At 38.8% G+C, this 11,087-nt stretch overlaps 1 long non-coding RNA gene across 1 annotated transcript; it reads left to right on the top strand.

The window, feature by feature from the left end:
• The first annotated feature begins 5,581 nt into the window (after nt 1-5,581).
• Nucleotides 5,582-10,543, top strand: LOC125385749. Its single transcript, XR_007225334.1, has 2 exons — nt 5,582-5,752; nt 8,695-10,543. It is a non-coding gene; the product is annotated as an uncharacterized LOC125385749 (long non-coding RNA).
• The last annotated feature ends 544 nt before the right edge of the window (nt 10,544-11,087 follow it).

Genomic DNA, 11,087 nt, shown 5'->3' with positions numbered 1-11,087 from the left:
TTATCATACGATTTATGCCAAAAATAATACGAACTGTATAATCTGGACAAGAGGGACGTAAATTTAATAAAATAATAGGCGCGTAACAGCCTGACAGTTGCTACAGTTTTCTATTAAGTATCCATATATATAAGATTCATTCATACATCTTTAGCAATTTGCTAAAGACTTAAGAAAGCTTAAAAGTTTTAATTCGATGTCCAAAGACTATACGACAGACAGCAAAGAAAAAGAGGGAGGAAAAGGAGTGGTCGAACGAGAAGGAGATAGAAGAGGGCGAAAGACAAAGAGACTGAGCAATGGTAATACGTACATAAAATTCCATTACGCCTCTTAATTTTGCTAAAAACGAAAAAAAGCCAGGGAATTTTATACGATCCTAATGCGATGACCAAAGACTTAACGACAGTGGACAATGAAATAAAGAAAAGAAGAAGAAGACGAAGAGGAAGAAGAGTGGAAAAGTGGTAAAAACGAGGAGGAGGTAAAAGAGGGTGGAAAGACAAAGAGGGTGAGCAAGAGTGGTATTGCCTGGTTGGCAGTCAGTGGCTGGGTCCTGAAGTTAAAGAGCTTCGGGGGCATACGTGAGAGGGATGTAGAAAGAGCATGAGGGTGTGGGTAAGGTGGTGGGGTGAGGACGTGGTGGTTACGTGGGTTGGGATGTAGAGGGATATAGTAGGGTGGGTGGCGTTTCTGGCGGCCATTTTGAACGCATATATCGATTGTTTGGCGGCCGGGCTCCGCTCGGCCATTCGCAGGGGTGGCTCGTGTGTCACACGACCACCCTCTTCGCCCGGCCTGCCCTGCTCTCCGCCTGGGAAAATCGTTGTCGTTTTTCCGGGATGCGTGAGCCTTCATCATCTGCCTCCACGCTACGACGAAACAATTCTACTCATTTCCCCGTTCTGCATCGATATTTTTCATGTATCATTTGGTTCCTTTCAAATTTTGAATTTTGGATTGAAAGAAGTGACCATGTTTAACTTTAAGTAATGTTTAATTTACAAAAGTGGAGAAATATCGATAATTACTAATATAGTTCTATATACAAGCATTGTTAGCTATTAATTACTTCTAAAACACAATAAGCAAGTACAATAGAAAACTGAATAACATCAATGTTGAGATTGGATTAGCCAGTTATGGAGAAACGTGGTGAACGTTGTAGATGAAAAGGAAATTTTATTGAATTGTACTTAATTTGGCAAGTTTATTTCAAATAAAACAGTGCATTTTAATAAATTCTTGATTGTCTGAATTCGTATAGTAGAAAGAAATATTTCAAATGAAATAATAATCCTTATGTGATCTGAATAATTTCTTAATGATTATCTGGAATGATCATCTACTGAAGTTTACCTAATTCTTTATAAGTACCCTGATACTTATGAACGAGGGTATAGAAGGAGGTAAAAGAGGTAAGAATACGTCTAGGTGAAGGGGTCAATAAATTATGGAGACTGTTTCTAGCAGAGTAAAACACAGTGAAAGAAGAAACGGGGTGAAAGTTTATGACGAAGGGTAGTTAGTCTTCTAAAGCTATGTTCTGGAAACTAAGCTGCATAATAGATCAGTCTACTCTTACGCTTTAGACTTTTGTTTAAAGTTCTGCTCAGGTAAGGAAACTAATTCTCTTAATTCTCACGCTCGGAAATGAGAAACATATTAGCTTGATTCCCAAGTCGAAGTATGTTTATTGCGTGCTTCTAACTGCTAGAAAGATTACTTACGTAACGATACATATCGCCTTCTATGATGTTGAACTGATAGTTGAAGTAATTCTTTCATTTCTTCTACATTAACTTTTCTACTTAACTCGTAAAATAAAATTGCTAAAAGTAGAAGCAAGAAAAAAAGGGTACGTAATGAAACTAATGATCGAGGAGCCGATGCAATATTAAGCTCTTAATTGAAAGAGAAAAGAATATATCTGCTTAATAAAATTCGACTTTCTTCGTTGCGGGCAAAATTAGCATCTACGTAGAATCCCAAATCTGTAGTTAATGTGCATAATGATACTATAATTTAAAAAATTCATTCTACTTTTAAATGGAAATCGATTCAGCAATCACACACAAGATCCCTCATTTTAATATCTTGCTATATTACCCTAAAGCTACCCCACAGGAACTAAAATTAGAACAGACGAATCTACTTCTAAATCAAAGCATATTCCTCAACAAGTTTCAGCTTATCTTATTATTCTACCTAAATCTACTCGACAATTTTTTACGTTACAATAAATAGTTGTAAAATTCTAACAAACAGTGCTATTTCTAAACGAGAATCTGATCTTCAATGAGTTCCTATTTTCTACTAATATTGTAACCTAAACCTACTCCACGGAATTTCGCCTAAAATTCAAACCAAATCACGACCATCTTCATGAAGAAGACAACCGCTGTCACCTGACAGCACGCGTGTGCCACGCGTCAAACGCGTTACGACGAAATCGGATTCGAAGAAGACACCTGACCCTGGGTCAGAACTCCATGGTCAGAAGAAGGAGGGTGGTTCCGCGCGTAAACTGCCCCTAAACCGGCTTAGAACCCGCCCCGACGAAACTGGCTGCTCCAATCGGCTTCCACTCTCTGCCATATGATCCGAGTACGAAGCAAACGCGCAGGTCCTGCACTCGACGAACTGGACATCACGCTGACCTACCCCCTTTCACCCTTGTCAGCACGTGTCCTCGATAATTCTGATGTCCAGGTAGCTAGTAGGTAGCCTACTTCTCTTTCTTCAACCAACTAACGAGTGTATCTTGTTTCGGAAAGTTTTAGCAACGGGCCAAACTTCTGATGAAGCTGTTTCGAAGAATATTCTTCCTTATATCTCGTATTATCTTCAAGTCGTTAAACGCAAATACCTAGATGAATTACTTGGCGATTATAGAAATTAGAAATAGAATTATCAGAGCGAGGTAATTGCTATTTGTATCGTTTTAAACATTTGAAAATTAGCTATCGATGAAATAAAACAACCAAACATTGTTAAATTGATTCCACCCAGCTTAATTGTTTAATTTCCGAGGTATTCAAAATAATAAATATTAATCATGTACTTTGATATTAAAATTAAGAAAAGAAATCAAATTAATTTGATGCTAACATTAAGAAGTTTAAAATAAAAGAGGAAACTTAAAGTAAAAAAAAATGAAGCTGATCAATCTTGTTTCTGAATGTTTCAAATAACAGTCGCCAGCATCATCCACAATCATTCTACAGCCATATTTATTCTACCAACTGCGCCTAAACAAAACTAGCAAACTACTCACCTCCATGTCCCGCGAAAATTAATTTTCCATCGGGCGACGTTTATTTATCGTATTCCTGTGGAATTTGTCTTTGCGGTTCCGGGCTAAGAATAAAGGAGAAATCAGGAATAATTGGAGGGTAAGCCAGTCTCCGCGAGCGAAATCTCGTCACCGTCTTAAAGGGGAAGTTTCGCGAAAGCAAAGTTCCTCGGGCCAGCTTCTTCCTGTTCCTCCTTCTCCCTCTTTTTTTCGCGTCCTCTTTCAGCGAGCTGGCGTCGCGCCAACTAGGTGAAAAGTGTGGAAAGTGAACTCGCGATTTACGGCGGCACGCCGAGAGAGAAATGCTTCGTAGGATGAAGAAAGAGAAAGAGGGAGGGGTAAGGGGTGAGAAAGGGGTACAGGCAGACTGTGTAGAGGGGGTAAGAGGTAGCGGCAAGCGGAAGTAGGACGAGGCAGACGAGAGGGTAGGGGTACCAGCTTGTTCGCTTAGAAATTTATTCAAATTAAGCGGCCCGGGGAGTTTACGAACCGGCGGAAAAATCGAAAGTGCCGGGATAATTGGCGACGGTGAAAGTCGACGACTTTGAAAACCGCCCCTATTTCACGCCGCGGAGTTTCGTTCGACGAGCGAACTTTCGCGCGGCCGAACTTCGCCGTCCAAGTTTTCCCGCGATCGCCCACCGACACCGGATGCTTATTTAAAGAAACTCAGCCCCCGTAGCCCCACGATAAATTCCCAGCTGACGTTCGTACCGCCCCACCTCATCAGCATACCGCCAGTTTTCCGATAATCGGTGGCAGAGTAATCGGTTTTATCGTTTTTACTGGCAGAGATGAGTTCTTGCGATGTAAGATAGGAGATTGTTTGAAGGAAGCTTGTTATGAAGGAAGCATGTATAATTCCAGGCTAACGAACTGATTTCATATATAGAATATTCACTTTTGTAATTCGGAATATATCATATAAATATGTTTTACTGAAAAGATGAAAAGTATGACAATTTTTGGATGACGTTTTTAAAAGAATTTGTTGCCGTTTTCAGCAATAAACCACGACTAATTCATACGTTAAGGGATTAACATTAAAAAGTGTTACTTGTTATTTAGTCTTGTTCAATATTAGGTTGGATTTATTGGTGTGTTCGTAGTGTTTTAACAATTCATATATTCTGTACTATATTCTACTATATATTGAATAAAATTGAACACTTTAAGGGCTTATCAAAATTATTTGAAACAATTTATTATTTAAAAAAAAAAAACGAAAAATATTTCAATAAAGTACTTGTCAAGGTATAAATGATGATGGTCATCGTAAGAGACGATACATATTTTTATTACATATCGAAACCGAAGTCAATAAAGCTACAAAATCCGACAAAATTCGCCTTTCACTTGTTCCTCCAGTTTTTCCCTCAACAAGATCTTTCGATATCGTCAAAATCAGAGTTACGATTCGTCTAAATAGCAGCTCCGTAAAGAAAGCGGCTCACCCTTGCACCCTGCTTTAGGTGCACCAAATACGTTGAAAGATCCGTCGACATGGCATTAATACCTCTCCCAAAGGAAAGCACACCGGGATCTTAATAGTCGTATCGTGTAGCTGGAGCGACATTACAGATCCCCGCTTTATGTCCTCGGAAAAACGTATCTTTCGTCGGGGGCGTCCGTCCTTCTTGCACCGCGATCGCGTCTTCGAGAATCCATTCCGTAGCGGCAAAGACTTCCTGCACCGCTTACGCGGATGTTACCTCCACACCCACGTTTTATATATACTCCTCGTCCGCATATGTACCTGGGCCACGATATCCAGCCGCGTACATATGCGTGCAACCGGGGATCACGTATAACTGTGTGTGAGAAGAAGAGAAGCAACCAGCCTCTAATACATATATATGTGTGTGTATGCACACATATATATGTATGTGTATACGCGCATATCCTGGAATACGAGGAGCTCTAATCCCCTTTTAGAGACTCGGCTCATACCACGCATTGCGATATGCCTTTGACGGCCGCTCCTGCGACGCTATTGGCTCCGCGTAATCTCGTGTAAGTTGGGTTGCCTAGCCACAGGATCCTTGGCTCCCGGGGCCCGTTCACACATGTGCAATCCCGGGACACGCACGCCCGTTTTAGTTTCCTTTGCCCTTCGCCGCCCTTCGCCACGATCGATACGGCAGTTCCCTGACGTACGGCTGCGGCGCATGCCCTTCGACCGTACCGTAGTCAAGCTTACCGCGGCCACCGCCAGAGCGCGCACGGCTACGTTTCCGGAGTCTTGCTGAGCTAAAGAATTTTATAAGGATGAGTGAGTGGGATGAGAACAACGATTTGTTCGTTTTGTTCTGTTGAGGAAAGGTCGTAGTGGCTGGTTTTATGATATAATTGCTTGACGGTCTTAGAAAAGGTTTTAAATGAGCAACGACAATTATATTTGGCAATTTGGTGTAATAGTGATTTTGGCTTTTTAATTTTATGGACGACTTAAATCAGGTAGGTGAATTTTCAGGAAATTATTAAGTACTTTACTCGATCTTGGGAAGAAGAATTTTACTGTTTAATGGTAGTTATATTATGTGTGTTTTCCAATGACTTCATCTTTAAGAATGTAATTTTGATTTTCTGGAGAAAAAGCGAATGAAAATTTAGTGAAACAATGAATTTCTATTAATATATTCGAATAATAACTATGACAGAATTGATCGATTTAATAGATTCGAATGTAATACTAAAAGAATGAGTTTATAGTTACTTTACGTCGATCGAATTTATTCGATTTTTTTGGAAGCTTCCGTTAGCACCTGCACGTAGGCAACCTCGTGTATGAACTCTTCTACGCTACCGAAACAGGTAGTCTTACAGGGATCGTCTTTATCTATGTATTTCTCATTTATTATTCCCTTTCTTCTAATTTTGTCATTATTAGATTGCGGATGTTTGTCATATACCAATTACGAACGTAATTAAGCAAATGAAACACAAATAAAAATTTCCTCCACCCACTAAATATTATAATTATTATTAGATATTTGATGTATTCCTGCATATCATGCCCATTCTACAAATCTATAATTTTTTAGTTTCCCATAAATGCATAAACATCCGCAATCTATTCAATCCTATTTAATCCTACTAAAATTCTTGAATTTTTATATTTCGATCTTGCATCACAGTTAGCAAACAAAAAGTATCTGCAATGTTTTCAGAAGATGAACTCAACATAAAATTCACACAAGAAATTATGACATACTAATGCATAACCGTTTTTAGTACGTCACCCAAGCTGAAGATATTTCTGATGTCAGAAAAGTCGAGTCAAAAATGACCGAAAAAACGTAGCATGGATAAAATTCTTTTTTTCCCAATAAAAATCGGTTAACAGACCAAAATTCTCGTTATCCCGCAAGCGATGACCCAAAAGCGAAGATACACGTGCGTCGCCGCAGTTCGCCCTTGTCCCGCCGCCACCGACTTAAGAACACCGATCTGCGGTCTTGTGTACACGAAAAGTGCGCTCGCTCCGTGTTTTTTCTCGTCCGTCCAGTTTTATCGTAATTGCCAGCTTTACGTAAGGCTGTTTGTACATGTGTTATCATGAAATACGGCGGTATTTGTACAATTGTTTGCTCCCTCTCGCCGCGGCGACGCCACCTTCTGCATGACCACGGACGAAAAAATTCCGGACCAAGGTTTAGAATTCGCCGAATCGTTCGAACGAATTTCGTATGATATTCGTGTTACGAGTCGATTATAGTCGATGACGACAATGTAAGGCGTAAAGAGATGTGTGATTCACGTGTTTGAGCCAGGTGTTTGCAAGCTGACAGTTCGGTGTCGCTGTGGCGAGACCCGAATCGCCGTGACAACCTCGAGACGAAGATAAGAATAGGATCTTTGACGCTAAGACGGCTGATTAGACTCGTCGGCGTAATCGTAACGACGGTGTGCAATTAGCCTGCTTCGGTTTGGCTTCCTGCTCAGACTTCTGACTCGGTTTCGGGAGATTCCATGCTTCACGATGGTCTAATTTTAAATAGAATTTAAAATCGTCGTGATACCACACTACCATACTATGATACATGATACTATGATACACGGTAGATCTCCATTTAATTTGTCCATATAATTAATTCGTTCGCATAATAGCAGCTCACGTTCAGATATGTCAATTCTACTTCTAAAGTCAATTTTGTAAACAACTGTACTTTGTTTAATAAGCCATTTATTTTGAATTATTAGTTATTTATGTTAAATTATTACGTCGCAATAACGTGAAATGTCCAACGTTTATTTTACCTTTCTCATACTCGGCGGAATTTTATAAAGAGTATCATATATTTCAAAGAGTATCAGGAGACGTAAAAGCCACGTTTTCCGTGGCAACATGCTGGAAGGGACCCACGAAATCTGTGTTCTTTTCGCGTAATCCCATCCGATGTGGCCGCGTATGCCTTCGAACGGGAGATCGATCATCCTCCGTAGAAAATTGTCCGAGCAATTTGCGATCATTCACGATCCTCGTCGAGGCACGAAAAACGAATCCTGTTTCCAGACATAGACCAACGTGCCAGACCGTGTGACATAATCCTGTCGGACGCTTTGTCCCGCCGGCTGATCGCGCGCGTTAGGACACGGATCCCGAGGGAGGACGTTAACCGTTCCCATAAATACCAAAAAGCAAACTTATACCAGAAAAGAAAAACCAGGGATGTGCTAAAAATTTCTATTTATGTATTATTGGTGCTAAAAAAATATCTGGAATGTCATAAAAAATAGAATTTTATCGTATCAAAAATCTCTTATCATGCATGAATATAAAATCATTGCGTATGTGTAAAGTACTATAAAGAAATAACAAAAAATATGTAGAACAGTAAAATTAATCTTTAATGTGTATACGATATAACAATGATACAAAGTATGCAGTAAGGAAGTACGAAATTATTCCGAATTACCTGAGTATTTATTTATTTTTCGTAATAATTTAATGTTGTAATCTAATAAGAAGCCTATGCGTAAGCGCCACGATGATTCTCGTGTATAAAAAGTTACTAAAAAAGTATTTGGTACGACGAATCGATGTGAAGAAACAAATGTCAATAAAACATTTATATCTTATAATAAGTAATCTAAATCTATAGCGATAATTTTACAAAAATATAGCAGGTACTACTTTCAATCAAGTTATCAATTTGCCATTAATTTTTTTAAAGTTCATAATTCGACAAAAATTCCCATATACGTAGTTACTATGAATGTACGAAAATAGCCGAATACTTATGACTCGGCACGTTCGTATTCCCCTTCCTTGTCGATTTGAACGAGTATCCGTGCCTTTTATCCGCATTTGATTAAAAGATTCTTGTCAGCCTCTCGATAGCTTGTTGGAAAGGAACTTATGATTTTCTCTGGTTACCGGATTGATCTGGTTCCAGGAGCTTCACGGTGCCTAGCTGATAAGGCGGTTAAACATTCGTCGTTCGAAGCCGGCAGAAACGAGAGCTCGGAGGAACGTAAAGTGGTGCGTGATAAAGCGAGGCTGCTTATTTGCCGCTGATTTTGCCGTGGCAATGAATGGGGTAGCGTGTGATAATGCTTGAGAGATTGTTTGGAAATGAAGGATTTTCGACGAGGTAAATTTTGCATGGGACGATAGTATTGTCGAGCTGGTGGCTTTTTGCAAGAAATATCTTTGCTTAGGTTTTGTTAGGCACAAGCGTTGTTAATATAGATTTATGCACTTGTTTTTGATAGAAATCTCAATTGTTGTCAATTTTGATGTAATAGCATTAATCGAATGGACATGTTTTGATTTAGTAGTCATATGCGTTAGGTAGATGAATATGTTGCAATGTAATAGTCATATTGTTTATTGCCTATGCAATTTAATATTTTAATTTAACGGATGAATGTTTTAATATTGTGATTTAATATTGCAATTAGCTGCAGACTTTTCAAAGTCTTATTGAATAACTAGATACTGGAAACAAGCCGGAGAAAACTATGCCTCAGTTGAAGAAAGATACTTTAAAATATATTACGTCATTTACGATTACGTATCTTTTATTATAAGCTTCATAAAACAATGTATCAGATGTAAGGAAGAAAAGAATTCTGACTTTGTATTTTTGTTCTTTAATAGAGGAAAACTGACAGCACCTTTTCCAATTTGTACGCGCTCGGCTTCGAATTCAATCAAGAGCTGACTATTAAAAGTGTTTCATTTCATATATTATTACCTAACACCCTAAGAAATACACTTTTATAGCAAACATCAAAAATTTCGCTACACGATAAACGGTATAACCTCCACCCTAACCACATGTCAAAAATCAACAACAACAAAAAAAAACCCCCAGAAATTAATTCCAAAACCTGACCATCCATCAATCACGTAAGTATCATCAACCATGGTCCCAATAAAGAAGAAGCGTATACCAGATCAGAAGTACATCATAAGGCCAATAACGTCCCCGGAAGAAAAAAGATTCACATACACAAAGGGATACATGTCGAGAAAGAGAAAGAAGGACGAAGAGAATCTGTTCGTAAAGGGCAGCGGATTCGATGGGTGGAAGAAGCGATAAGTGGAGGAACGAAAAAGGGTCTGGGTCGCGTGAATCGAGGGCAAGAGTGGCGCAGTAAGAAGAAGCAAAAGCAGGTCAGATGCATCTCCTGCATGGACGCAGGTCCTTTCGAGTTTATTCGTCCAGGTCAGAAGAATGGACCCCCGAATCCTTTTCGTTGGTAATTCAGGACGGGGCCCAGCTGCAAAAACCGTCGTCCCCCGTCGTCGATGATCACCGTGCGTTCTCTTACCCTCAGGAAAGGATACCGTCTCTCTATGGGGGGACAAATCTTTTTTTATATCTTAGATCCTGGCCGATCATTTTTTTACGAACCCTTTTACCAACGATGCCATCGGAGAAGGAGCGTTGCGCCCCTTCTTGCGCAACTGTCGCCTTCTTGTCTCTACGCTCTCTCCTTTCTTTAATGGTTTCTATCTCTGTTAAGGTTCGTTCGGGATGAATGGGTCAGATCGAGGAAGATCTCTCGTGGGTCAGATCACGCGCAACACGTACGTGTGAATTGTACTGCGATTTTGAGAATGGAAAAATTGTTCTTTGAGGATGGAGGATGTTTAGAGGATGATTTGTTTCTCTTTGGATTTCTCGCACTTTTTAATCGATGTTGTTTGAACCTTAGACAGTTATGGCATATATTAAAAATATTATTGTAGTATTATTAAATATATTACACAAAAGAACAAGAAATAGAATACAATCTGCGATGAATGTTTTGTTTCAATTTCTTACTACGATGAACATATGTTTTAATGTTTTAAGGGTATAAAGAAATATATATATTTTTGTAAGACGTTCTCTGTTTAACGATTAATGTTTTGGGGACAGAAATAAAGAAATTAAATTAAAATATTAAGATTCTATATCTTGTCGTCAACAATTATCGGTTCATTGCAAATACGAACATCGATAAATATAAACCAAATAGAATGACGTATATACGTATTTATTTTCTAAAATGTACAGCAATAACGAAACCATTCTTTCTTTTCTTGGAACAGATCGCGTTAATTTTACAGTAAAAATTGCCTTTTTATAGGATGTACAAAGACTCTTAACATCGCAAACCACATTACTATCTTGTTCATTTAAATTGATCTCGTATAGTTATAACATTAAAAAGTTGAACAATTACAATTACGAACATACTAAAATACATAACTAGATCAACATCGATGCGTATTTCACAGTTATTTCATTTCACGATGAAAGTGTCAAAGTTAAAAGAATTATTGGATTTACTG

Source organism: Bombus terrestris, chromosome 10, assembly GCF_910591885.1.
Source record: "Bombus terrestris chromosome 10, iyBomTerr1.2, whole genome shotgun sequence".
Taxonomy (NCBI): Eukaryota; Metazoa; Arthropoda; class Insecta; order Hymenoptera; family Apidae; genus Bombus; species Bombus terrestris.
Note: the sequence above shows the minus strand (reverse complement) of the source record. Positions and strands in the feature narration are given on the sequence as shown.